The 12,317-nt window shown below is 36.8% G+C and overlaps 1 long non-coding RNA gene across 1 annotated transcript; it reads left to right on the top strand.

Annotated features, from left to right (window-relative positions):
* The first annotated feature begins 9,768 nt into the window (after nucleotides 1-9,768).
* LOC126376088 (uncharacterized) lies at nucleotides 9,769-12,288 on the top strand. The gene is made up of 4 exons (XR_007567680.1): nucleotides 9,769-9,873; nucleotides 10,478-10,511; nucleotides 11,721-11,795; nucleotides 12,180-12,288. It is a non-coding gene; the product is annotated as an uncharacterized LOC126376088 (long non-coding RNA).
* Nucleotides 12,289-12,317: the final 29 nt, after the last annotated feature.

The raw sequence follows: 12,317 nt of genomic DNA, 5'->3' as shown, positions 1-12,317 counted from the left end.
ACTGATTACTACAGCCTTTAAACATTCCTAGAAATTATAAACGTTATCCACGCAATATTTACTTACGTACGTATTTAAATATCGAATTGAATAGGCTAATAGTTTCCAACTAGTTAAATCAGTGAAGTTACTATGGAATTTGTATGAAAAGGCACACTGTGACGGTAAGAAAATGCATGAGGATACTACTTACTAATGTAAGTAAGTAGTCGTTATATGAGCCATGTCAAGGGTCTTTGGCGGCTCAATAGTAACCTTGACACCAAGGTTGATAGGATTGGTAATCCATCTCAGAACCCACACGATAGAAGAAGCCTTTTTACCTACCTATTTACGACCGTTTCATCCGGTTTTCGACTATCTGGACTGGATTTATCGACACTATCCGAATGCAGATAAATGGCCTAGTTTGAAATTCATTGCTTGCAGTCGACCGCGCGTTTACACAATAAATACCGTTAGATACTCGCGCATGTAAGCCCTAAAGGGATGAGCAGTCACAAGTTGTCAGAAGACAACTTGCAACTCTTTGTTTTGAAGTCCTAAGCTGAATCAAGTTTATCCAGCATACAACATTAGTGCTGATTTCGCATCACAACTCATAAATAATACCTGTCATTTTCTTAACTACTTACCGCTAAGGAAAGGGATAGATTAACTGTTCTTTTTAAAATGAATGAGTGAAGGAAAGATTGAAACAATAACGGACGAATCTTAATTTGACATCAATGTTATCTGTTATTATAGTAACGTAATAATATTATAATAATAACACATCAATGCACGTTTAGATGGGTATCTACTATATTGCTGTCAAAGTGTGGCTACAGACAGACAGTAAATCAGTTACTATTTACTAATCGTAAAAACACAAAATTACTACGGAATTTGTATGAAAAAACATTATGACGTCATACAACAACGTGATAAAATGTCGGACTTATTATTACGTTTCTTTTGATTAAAATTCATAAATAAGTTAAATAAGTAGAAAAAATAAAATGTATTTAGTCACTATTAAACTTTAGTAAGTATTTGATTAGAATTTCATAATTTATCTTTGATATATTATGTACGATAAAGTCCATGCGTAGTGTCTTTGTAAAATGAGATGTTTTGTATGAAGTTTAGTGTCCGGTGTGTGTAGAGTTAGGTAAACCTTAGTATTTCCCGGTGTAGGTACGTTAGCAGAGCATTTGAAATTCATTGCAACCCCGTCGTGTGGTGGACGTGATTAAACGTGTGGTCGTTTGATTTAAACCCAGGTTTGTATGTCCGGTTTCAACGTACGAATTGGCTTGTATATTTACATACATAAACTCACGCCTATTTCCCACCGGGGTAAGCAGAGACTATACGTAGAATTCCATTTGCTTCGATCCTGACACACTACTCTTGCTTGTATATTTAATTTCTCTTATTTACTTTTCTTTGTAAGTCTTGCTTATCTAGTCGATAAATAGTTGCAAGTTTCACTTGTTGTGCCTTGACGTGACTTTGAAATCATTTCATTAGTCAGCTCAGACACTTCATATAAAATCTCATTCTTACTCTATGCCGCATAAAAGCTGATAGTGACATCGTAACGATAACTTTGAGGGATGATTAAGTTGATATCAAGTAGAATTTTCCGCCGCAAAATTATGGAACTGTAAGTAATTGAAAAAAACACTAAAATTTTCATGAATTTTCCGACAGGAAATTCCAATTGATATCAACTCAGAATCATGGTCTGATACATCCCACTCAGTGTTCGTTACGGTGTCACTAACATCCATACGTACTTGTAAGGCTACCTATACCTACCCGTACAGGGTGTAAGTGACAGCGTAACGAATAGTTAGAGAGATGATTCAGCTCATGATTCTGAGTTAATATCAAGTGAAATTTTCCATCGCAAATGTAAATAACTGAAAATAATTTTAAAAATCGCAAAAAGAACGTGAGTTTTGCGACGGAAAATTTCACTTGAAATTAACTCAGGATCATGGTCTGAATCATTCCCCTCAGTGTTTGTTACGATGTCACTAACATTCTGTATTTTAAATACAGCGTCACAAGCAGGCCGCGCGCTCTTCCTTAGGTACTCTTTAGTGACGTAGGGGTCAGTACCAAATTGTGCGGAGCGGAGAGTTACCGTTCTATAAGTAAGAAATATAATTATTTGCCTTAGTTCATAGGCTATTTAGTAATCTGTTATAGGTAACACATTGGGTAGCCTTAGTCTATAAGTACGTCGATCGTATCCTAAGGGTTCTGTAAACAAATACCTATAAATTAACTTTTACTTCAGAGCAGCGTCTACCAATATAAAATTTTATTCTTTTCCAGTGGGTTATAATACAAAATACTCCGTACAAATTTAATCTACTTTTCACTGCACATTTGTTACCCTAGAGATGTAGGCTGTACGTATTGCGGCCACAGGACTAGCGGACTTGATTAACAGTACCACAGCGTTGATTTAAATCGCGGTCTCTGAAGCCCCAAGCGCCTGAATTAAGGCTTTGGCACACCAAAAATGATGTTAGCGCAGGCGTCGCGCGGCGCACGTTGTACCAAGTTCACGAAACTCTTATGGGTCCAGTTATTGAGGACGCCCACTACAACCACAATGTGTATCTCGATCAACATCTAACATTTAATATACTTACTATAGCCGTCCTTCAAGTAAAAAACACTTTGCACTGTTTAGTTATTTATAATTATTTTACACAAGAAGATTAAACTATAAAAATAAAGAATTATATCAGTGAATTACAAATTAACAACAAAAACTATGGCGAGCGGTAGCGAGCGGGCGGGCGGACAGTGCGCTTATTTGGCGCGCGATTAGCACCAATAGGTGGAGCGTGTATTTTACTCCCTATAATACTTTATAATTTTAATGTTGCAGTATTGTAGCTGTGGCGCCTTTTAATAATAAATATTTTATTTTCCTTTTCTTTGGTTTCTTTGGTTAAAATGAAAAACTTCGAAGTAATTCATCTAAAAAAGGAATATTGCTATTTGACATTTGTCGGCATTGCGCACTTATTTTTATATGCGGAAATGTCATTTACCAATATTGCTTTTTAGATGAATTGTTCCGATGTGGCCTTTTCAACCCCCCTAGCTTTTAGTGTGCCAAAGCCTTTAACTGGGAGCTGTATGTATCGTAGTGGTTAGTGAAATATGGTACACTGGCCAATTTACCGCGCGTATAGCTAGGTAAATGCTTCTAGTACATTCGTTTGCATACACACATACATACCTACGTACATACGTACTCACTTAAGGTGGTGGAGTTGGTTCCGCCATTTCTCCTCAGCAATTACACGTTTCGAAGAGGCAGTAGATTAACATTGAGGACATAAATAGAAATAGAATTTTGACTTTCAATAAGTGTTCTTTAATGATCCTACACTGAATATACCTACCTACGTAAATCTTAATTAAGTGAGCAAAGGAACAAGTATGAATACTTTTGTCATCATCATCACTAATGTAAGAGCCACGCTCTTGACGGTGTAGCATTCTCCAAACTTTTTTAGGAAAAAATAGGGCAGTGGTTTTCCTCTTGCCTTCCGCCCCGCAGTACTCTGACGCGAGTGGGATGGCGCCCTGATGACAATACACTACTATTTCAAAGCCGTACTAGGACTCCTGTTCTCTACCTCTGAAGAGTACTGACAGTTACTGCTGCCCTCTGTTAGGTTACAAGGTACAGTCCCTGTAACTTGGCCGTTCCGTCCTGAATTTCCGTACCGATGGCTCCCTTCTCCTCATCTGCCATCGTTTGGGTCTTCACCCGTAACCCTGGGCAAGGGTGCTTTTTTCATAGTCTTAATATAGATGTGATGATCCGCATGGCAACCAGTGTTCAACATAATCTCACGTCTGCATTCCAATTGGGGTAGTCAGAAGTACATCTATCGCAAGATGAACTATGCACATCTCACCGAGTTTTAAGTTAGACCAACGTGATATGTGGTGAGCCGTATCGCCGTCTATAATGGTCGAGCCAACTGCATGTGTTAGTGAAAACTGCACTAAGATAAATTAATATTTCATTGGTGCAGGTCCGGTACCGGGTTGCGAACCGGCGCTCCTGGTTTGAGAAGCACGTTTGACCTTACGACTTTCAATAATTAACAAAGAAACGGATTCGCTGTAAAATTTTAATCAACCTAAAAGAAAAAACTCTTCAACTTCATAAATTTTTCATTAAATCTTCATCTCTTTCAAGGAAAGGACAGGAATGCCACCTGAATAGCAGATATTAAAAACTGCTCGGGTTTTTTATAAAGTTTTCTGCATTATAAAGCTCTTGAGAATCGTGGATAGAATGAAATCATGTAAAATCTTTGATTTGAAAACGTTTGTTGAAAGTTGAAATCGACCTGGTTTTGTATTAGGTACTTAGATACCTATTACATTATAATGTATCCCTTCCAACCCACTGGGTTGAAATATATTGTTTCAGTTATAATACAATTGGGTAAAAACACAAAATTCATTCCAATACCCATACCCCGTAATCCTTTCTTAGATAATTCCTGAAGAAATCAAAGGACTACTTTTAGATACTTTTGGAATGAAGTTTTACGATGATTGATACAAACAGCTTTAACTCGAAGATACATTTTGTCAAACCAACATAAAACATAAATAAGCTCACGACTATATCCCAATGGGGTAGTCAGAGGTACAATCAAAGAGCAAAAGTGCAGTCACTTCTCTTCTTCACTGAACCCAGCTGATTATTTGTAAACATTGGTGAAATTATGAACTATTAGTTGTCATAATTATAAAATTTATGTTTTGTAGCTGTTTTTGGTCTATTACAGAAACGACATGTAACCAGGAGGTCTTAAGAGCAACCACTTAATTTATTATTTTGCAAGAAACTGATTGGACTTTTGCACTTTATCGTACATCTATCGAAAGATGAACTTAGTACCCACGCCTCACCGAGCTGTCTGTTAGACCAACGTGATAGGTGGTAATCCGTATCGCCGTCTAAAACGGCCGAGCCAACTGTACAAAGAAACCTACTTATAACAAAATCAATCAACACGTCGAATCATTCAACGGTACAGTTTCAAAATCATAAACTAATTTGTACACAAACAAAATCAATTAACCTGAACATCCATTTGTAACTTTCTGTGGCGTTTGACAGGAAACAGAATTTATGTATAAGTACCTACGTAAATACAGGGTGTTAGTGACATCGTAACGAATACTGAGTTAATCAAGTGTAATTTCCGTCGGAAAATTCATGAAAATTTGTGTTTTTTAAATCATTTTCAATTCTATACTTTTTCGATGGAAAATTATATTTAATATTAGTCTAGAATAGAGTATAAAGTGCTGAATCATCAATCAATTTTCGTTACGACGTCTCTGTATGGTACTAATTTCGATGTTACTAAAGTAATAGGTACTTAATACAGAATGAAGTGTACTTGGGTAAGTATCTAGGTAGGTTTTTTACCTTTGTACAGTTTTAAGACTGTAATTAAACAGAAACTTTGTAAAAAGGTTATAAGGTTATAATAATTATATAAGGTTAAGTAGTGATTATTTAGAAGACATGAACGCATGTGATTAACTGTCTGGGAACTGATATTAGGCAACCAAATTACTTAATTGTATTATGATATCTTATGTTTATTTTTTTAAAGGACGTCTAGGGCCCTGTGCCGAGATTTTTCTTGCAGCTTCATTTCCCCGGATAACACATTGTGAGAAGCTTCCGTAGTTTTAGGCGGATAAGACGTTCGTTATGTAAAAAATTACGATTCAAAGTGTAACTATGTTACCTACTGAATAAAGATATTTTTGAATAAGTAATTTTTTGTATTTTTTTGTTTCGTTTTTATTTTCTTTTTTTCTGTGTATTGATTTCCGTGTGGTTTCTGTCCTGTGTTAAATGTAATGTGCCTGTCTGTCTGTGTCTGTGGTGTCCGGGAGTATTAATAACGGAAGTTTCTTTCTTTCTTTCTTAATTCTTTTTTGACACTTTTGAAAACTTTTAAAATCTGGTCAAAGTACTCAGGGTTCCATACGGTGATCTGTTGAATGATTGTAATTTGCTATTCGCATCAGAATTATTGCATTCCAATGTGAAAAATTCCGATTGATATCTAAGTACTTACTGATTTATACGTATTTCTAGTAAGAGTGTCAGAAGGAATCTCAGAGCCTACTTCCCCCCACCCCTGTGAAAAAGACCCCCCTTGTTGTGTTGAGTTCTTTGTTTAGAGATAAGCTTATCTGTACTATCTGTTTTCTTTGTATGTTCTTTGTGTACTGTTTTATTGTCTACAAATAAATAAATAAAGAGGAGTGAGTGGCAGATTTCTAGAGGTATACCAGCCATGTAGTTTATAAGCCACCGAGCTTTTAGCTGCATAATTCGTAAATCTGCAGGGGCAAACCAATTTCTACGCAGAGTGCACTCCGTAAACTAGAATGTACTGAAAAGTTGTGCAATGAAAACTGGAAAATGTTAACAAATTTTGATATCGTCATTATTATTTTCACTGGTTGGTTAACACAATACAATACAATACAAAAACTCTTTATTGCATTTAAATCACATAAAAAAATAGTATTATAATATTATAACACTAAACACTAAACTAACACTAACACTAACACTCAGTAGTATTATAACACTAAACACTGTAAACAACATAGAATGCTTTCTTCTTCAGCTGTTAATTATGTTTGTATAAGCATAGAATAGACATCCTTGGGGGAGGCCTATGTCCAGCAGTGGGCTTCGTACGGCTGATGATGATGATGATGAAGCATAGAATAAGGAATAATGATGACGATGAAGCATAGAATAAGGAATAATGATGATGATGTGATCCAGCCGATTTCGGCTACGGCGACTGCTTCAACTCCGACGTTCATGTGCTCGCACGCCAATCTTATTGGAAAAGATCCCCGCACATAGCGAGCATGTGAGCACACCATTTAAATTATGTATAATTGATCGCCGTAGGCGGTCGGGCTTTCAATTCATCGCGCTTGGCATCAAGCTCTAAGCGCCGTCGATGTTCAAATTCATTAACTTTGGTGTGAACCAAAGCTCTCTTACCACGTATGGAACGGAAACTCTCCGCTCTCCACCAGCGTCTGAGCTAGGTTTACCTCACCCCCCTAGAACATAGTTTAGACTTGAATCGTGTGGCGTCAGACGTCACACACACAGATGCACGTGTACGATAACGTCAATGTGTGATGTCTGTGTAAAACGAGGTGTTTTGTATAAAGTGTCCGAAGGCTCCCGTAACGAATTGTTGCGGGGCGAAGTGTCACCGTTCTATAACATAATTATTCTTTATCCTGTGTCCAAGGTACAAACGCTGCTTTAACTTATTCTCATGTCATAAGTTAACGGGCACTTTAAGCATATCAGAGACTTATAAGTAACTTCTAAGTTACTCTAAAGTGTAGTCAACTAATATGGGTGAAGTTCGTAAACTTAGAAAGCCGGCTTATGTCTGCTGTATAATTAACTATTCATACTAAGTTACCTCTCACTTTAAATGCATCAAAATATTTATACAGGGTGTTAGTGACATCGTAACGAAGACTAACGGATTCAGACCATGATTCAGAGTTAATATCAAGTAGAATTTTCCGTCGTATTCCCTTGGACTTAGTGAGTTTCCTTACAATCTCGACACCCACTTCCGTAACATTAGAAACGTTCTCGTTTACGACAGTAGAATAGAAGAAATAAGAAAGTGTACTTATAGAAATTCATTTACGGTTACACTCTTTGAATTCATTTATTATTTAATAATTTTAATTTGGCAATTTTTAGGTTTCTTTTCTTTATTATAATAAAAATAATAAAATACTTATTATTTTATTTTGTAATAGGTAAGTATCTTTATGTTTTTTATGCTTTTTGCTTTTATCTTTAGGTTAAGATATGTTTATTCTTAAGATTATAAACTGTGAGTAAAATAATACTTTTTTACACATAATTTTAAATAATAAGAACCCGAATGTTGTGAATGAACAAAATTGCAGTTATTTGCTAGTATCTAAGTACCTAACAGAAGAAACTTTACAAATTAATCATGATTAATTTGTAAAGTTTTTGTATAGTTAATTAATCAATTATAATTGAGTCGGACAGAAATTGATTGCTAAGGAAGACCCTTATACAATTTACAAGTAAGTAAGTAATTTTGTTCTAAGACTGGGAAATAATGTTCCTGGGAAATTCTGTTATCACGTAGGTCAGCTGGAAGAAATTTCTTGGATAGACATAGCATAGTAAATATATAAGTATATAAGTAAATAAATATATAAGTGATTGTATCCTTTGAACATTCCTTTTGTGTAAAGTATTTAAACCTTCCATTACATAGGGTGCATACATACACATTATCAGCCCATTAACGTCCCCACTGCTGGGGCACGGGCCTTCCCTATGGATGGATAGGGAGATCGGGCCTTAAAACCATCACGCGGACCTAGTGCGGATTGATGGTTATTAACGACTGCTAATGCAAGCCGGGACCAATGGCTTAACGTGCCTTCCGAAGCACAGAGGAGCTCGAGATGAAAACTTTTTTTTTGTGGTCACCCATCCTATGACCGGCCTTTGCGAAAGTTGCTTAACTTCAACAATCGCAGACCGAGCGCGTTTACCGCTGCGCCACCGAGCTCCTCCAAGTCTATTACAGTCAAAGCAATCAGAAAACGACGCATCAAAACAGTGCCATTGGAGTATAGCCGTCTATGGATGTGAAACTTGGACACTGATACAGAAAGGCCGAGAGAGACTCGAAACCTTTGGAATGCGGTATTGGAGGAGGGTGGAACGAATAAGTTGGATAGAAAGGGTTATTAATGGAGAAGTGCTAGTAAGAGAAAGGGATAGGAAACAATTATTAAGAGTTATTGAGGACAGAAGAGGCAAGATGATTGGACACTTAATAATAGACGACAAATTTATTAAAAACATCATAGAAGGGAAGCTAGAAGGAAAGAGAGAAAGGGGAAGACCAAGAAGAGCTTACATGGAGCAAATTGAACAGAAGGCGAACGTCGTCTCTTATTACGAAGTCAAGGAATTGGCGTATAATATACAAGATTGGAGAATGCTTCACCGATGATGATTTAAAACTAAAGCTAACCACCTAATTACTACACGTTTATTATAAATTTTAACAAGTATTACAAGTATTATTATCAGTTTCAATTAGTGAAAATAACAACAAGTACCTACAAACAGAATTATAAAGGTAAATTTACACATAATAATTATAATGGTGCTAATTCCTGTAGACAACATCTATTTTTATTTTAAGTCATACCCGTCATTTTCTTATCCGCGGAAAAGGGACAGGTAATAGATGGGCATAAAATTGATGGAACACATGTAAATTTTAGGCAGAAATCTAAAACAACCGTCTAAAAATTGTATATTGGCCAATAACCCGACAAAATGAAGTTGACAGCACACGTCAAACGGTATGCATACTAGCGAGATACCCTCATTCATATTAAAATTAACAACTGTCAATGAACCGTCACTTTACTTTTTGTCGGATAAGAAAAGGAGGTATACCTTAAAATTTTATTGCGTGGTGTCTATAGGAATTAATGCCAAAGTAATTTACGCATTAGTAATTGGAATCGTTATCAAATAAATTACTTTTTTAATTAACTGGGACACAAAAAAAAGCTTTGAAATTTTAAGTAATAATTGATATGAAAACTGGTTGTAAAGCGAATGATAAGGTTTCATATAAATGGTGTGCGCGGGTGTATGGAAGACATCGTTTCGTCTCAGCTTCAGTCGATACTACCTTCAACTTCAACATGAAAGCCGCTGCAGTTCTTGCTTTCCTGGTAAGTTTGTCTGTCTACATACATACATACATACATAAACTCACGCCCGTAATCCCTAGTGGGGTGGGCAGAGCCACAAGTAATCAAAGACAACTTGCAGCCACTGTTGATACGATGTCGTAAGCTGGATATGATGAACCTTATGGTGATAAGGGATCAGCCTATCGCCCATAACATTAGTCCATCATGTTAGAGGACACAATCCCTCTGTCGGTTTTTACGACATGCCCGGGAAGACAAGCAGCTGAACGTTTTCTATGTCTGTCTAAATACTTTGAATTAAGTAAATATTTTTCATCTAAATGCTTGGTACATTTAATGTGCCTAAAATATTAAAGAAGCATTGGGCCCCCAATCTAAGATTGTCCTTTGTTTGGCTAGTTTGACGGGCTTAATAACATGGTTGTTCGAAAAAGTAAGATTCCGTATTTCGGAAGGCCATTGGTCCCGGGCTACTAGCCCAAATGCCTCCACCAACCCGCAGTGGATCTGCGTGGTGGAGTATGTTCCATACTCACTCCAATTGCTCGAGGGGCCTGTGCCCAACAGTGGATCGTATATCAACTGCATAAAAATTTGCATAAAATTGTACTTTTTGTTTCAGGCCGTTTTGGCAATGGAATTGCTCCTAGCAAGTGGTAAGTAGTTATTTTGAACATGTAACATTCCTGTCACACTTTCCATGACACAAATATTATGTTATACATATTTTACCTATCACTTGTTATACATATACGATGAGCTAGGTATGTAGTAGTTCACTCTCTCGCTGTTAATATTATACAGGTTGTTAGTGATATCGTAACGAAAACTTTGAGGGATGATTCAGACGATGATTCTGAGTTAATATCAAGTGGAATTTCCCGTCGCAAAATTCAAGTTTATTTTTGTTTTTTTAAATTATTTTCAGTTCCATACTTTTGCGGCGGAAAATTCTACTTGATATCAACTCAGAATCATGGTCTGAATCATCCCTCAAAGTTTTCGTTACGATGTCACTAACACCCTGTATGCATAGTATGCATACAGGGTGAGTTTATGTATGTACATAAACTCACGCCTATTTCTCACCGGGATAAGCAGAGACTATGGAATTCCATTTGCTTCGGTCCAGACATACTTCTCTGGCTTCTTCCACATTCATCAATCGTTTCATACCCGCACGTCGGTTCAGAGTAGATCTTACTGAACGTTTTCTAATATTATAACTTTTAAAAATTCTTAGTTGCACACATTAATATAGATAATAATGACAAAAATAAACATAGGTACAAAAGGTGGACTTATCTCTAAAAGAGATCTGTTCCAGCCAACCATTCATGGTGTGAAAAGTCATTAAAACATTTTTGATTAAGGTAGATTAAAAAAAAAAAATTATCCCTCATTAAATTATTGTGATTCTTATAGAGAGGTTGATAGTCTGATAGTCAATCTATATTACAGTTGCTATGGTCCATGGTGGGAAGCCGTGGTAGCTCAGTTGGTAAAATCCTTACTTCTCACTTTGAGGTCGCAGGTCCGAATCCAGCACAGGCCTAAAACTAGCCTAAACTAATGATTTTCGAATTCATGTTTGGATCATAAATTATTATCACGTGCTCAGCGGTGAAGTAAAACATCGTGAGGAAACTCGCGTATGTGACCTAAGCCTAACCTGTTTTGGGTTGGTTATCCCTTCACGCGTTGGAAGGTCAGACAGGCAGTCGCTTCTGTGAAAAAACAGACCTGTCAAATCTCCAGGTTAGGTAAGCGGACCCTGTGAAAAAAGTGGTAACGCTAGGGAGGGGATCCATGTTGATGTTGAATAGCTCTAACCAGCCTGTATGCTGATGGCCGTATGTTTTCAGCCGGAAGAGGTTCGTCGAGAATCGCTGCCGTCGCTGGCCGCACCTCATAATGGTGGTTATTTGAACACCTTTAATGTAAGTTTGTCAAATATATAAGTTTGCTAAAATACCGAAGCACGAAAGTAACCATAGGGGGAATGACACCTCTATGGTAGTGGACTCTATTTTCCGCATTCAGACAAATGGAAGCCAACCTGGTACTTCCAGAAGCTCAGAAGCCTCCTAGGGCGTTCACAGACTTCATGGAGCGACATTGTTTGCTGTAGGATTTGTGCCCGTTGTGCTGCAACTCCCACTCATTCCAGGATGACGTGAGAGGCAGTTCCAGACTACCTCTACATAGTAATAATAATAATATAATATGCGCCGCAGCCGCTTAATTACAGAGATAGGTAGTCTATTTCCTTATATACGAGGTCGATGTAGTTACCTAATCAATATTATGTGTCCATCTTCCAGATGCAGACGTCACAAATATCTCCTCAAGATTTTGAAAAACGAAAATTGTTGTTCTAAATTAATTATGTCTGACGTTGAATATATTGAATAAAAATATTTATTGCCTGTATTTTTGTTTTACCTTTTTATTTATCTTGC

The sequence above is a fragment of the Pectinophora gossypiella genome, chromosome 20 (genome assembly GCF_024362695.1).
Source record: "Pectinophora gossypiella chromosome 20, ilPecGoss1.1, whole genome shotgun sequence".
NCBI classification, from domain to species: Eukaryota; Metazoa; Arthropoda; class Insecta; order Lepidoptera; family Gelechiidae; genus Pectinophora; species Pectinophora gossypiella.
The sequence above is the reverse complement of the archived record's forward strand: the minus strand, read 5'-3'. Positions and strand labels throughout refer to the sequence as shown.